Here is a 905-nt window from a genome sequence, read left to right on the forward strand (position 1 = left end):
CCTTCTCCTGATGCATCTTCCTCCTCCTCTTGATGCATCTGCCTCCTCCTCCTGATGGATCTGCCGCCTTCTCCTCTTGATGCATCTGCCTCCTCCTCTTGATGCATCTGCCTCCTGATCTTGATGCATCTGCCTCCTCCTCCTCTTCATGCATCTGCCTCCTCCTCTCTATGCATCTGCCTCCTCCTTTTGATGAATCTGCCTCCTATCCCCTTGATGCATCTGACTCCTCCTCTTGATGCATCTGCCTCCTCTTGATGCATCTGCCTCCTCCTCCTCTTGATGCACCTGCCTCCTTCTCTTGATGCATCGGCCTCCTCCTTTTGATGCATCTGCCTCCTCAGTTGGTCAGGATGGCCGAGTGGTCTAAGGCGCCAGACTCAAGAATGATTTCTTTCCCCACACAGAGCTGGGTTTTCTGGTCTCCAAATGGAGGCGTGGGTTCAAATCCCACTTCTGACAGCTGCTATTTGTCTCCTCCTTTTGATGCATCTGCCTCCTCCTCCTCTTGATGTATCTGCCTCCTCCTCCTCTTAATGCATATGCCTCCTCCTCTTGAAGCATATGCCTTCTTCTCTTGATGCATCTGCTTCCTCCTCTTGATACATCTGCCTCCTTCTACTGTTGATGCATCTGCCTCCTTCTCCTTTTGATGTATCTGGCTCTTCCTACCCTTGATGCATCTGCCTTCTCCTCCTCTTTATTCATCTGCCTCCTCCTCTTAAAGCATTTGTCTTCTCCTCCTCTTGATGCATCTGCCTCTTCTTCTTGATGCATCTGTCTCCTCCTCTTCTTGATGCATCTGCCTCCTCCTCTTGATGCATCTGCCTCCTCCTTCTTTTGATGCATCTGCCTACTCCTCTTGATGCTTCTGCCACCTCCTCTTTATGCATCTTCCTCCTCCT

At 50.7% G+C, this 905-nt stretch overlaps 1 non-coding gene across 1 annotated transcript; it reads left to right on the forward strand.

Annotated features, from left to right (window-relative positions):
* The first annotated feature begins 347 nt into the window (after nucleotides 1-347).
* Nucleotides 348-462, forward strand: TRNAL-CAA (transfer RNA leucine (anticodon CAA)). The gene is made up of 2 exons: nucleotides 348-385; nucleotides 417-462. It is a non-coding gene; the product is annotated as a tRNA-Leu (tRNA).
* Nucleotides 463-905: the final 443 nt, after the last annotated feature.

Source organism: Dendrobates tinctorius, unplaced genomic scaffold (genome assembly GCF_039654945.1).
Source record: "Dendrobates tinctorius isolate UK_male_01 unplaced genomic scaffold, ASM3965494v1 ptg000044l, whole genome shotgun sequence".
In the NCBI taxonomy this organism is placed as follows: Eukaryota; Metazoa; Chordata; class Amphibia; order Anura; family Dendrobatidae; genus Dendrobates; species Dendrobates tinctorius.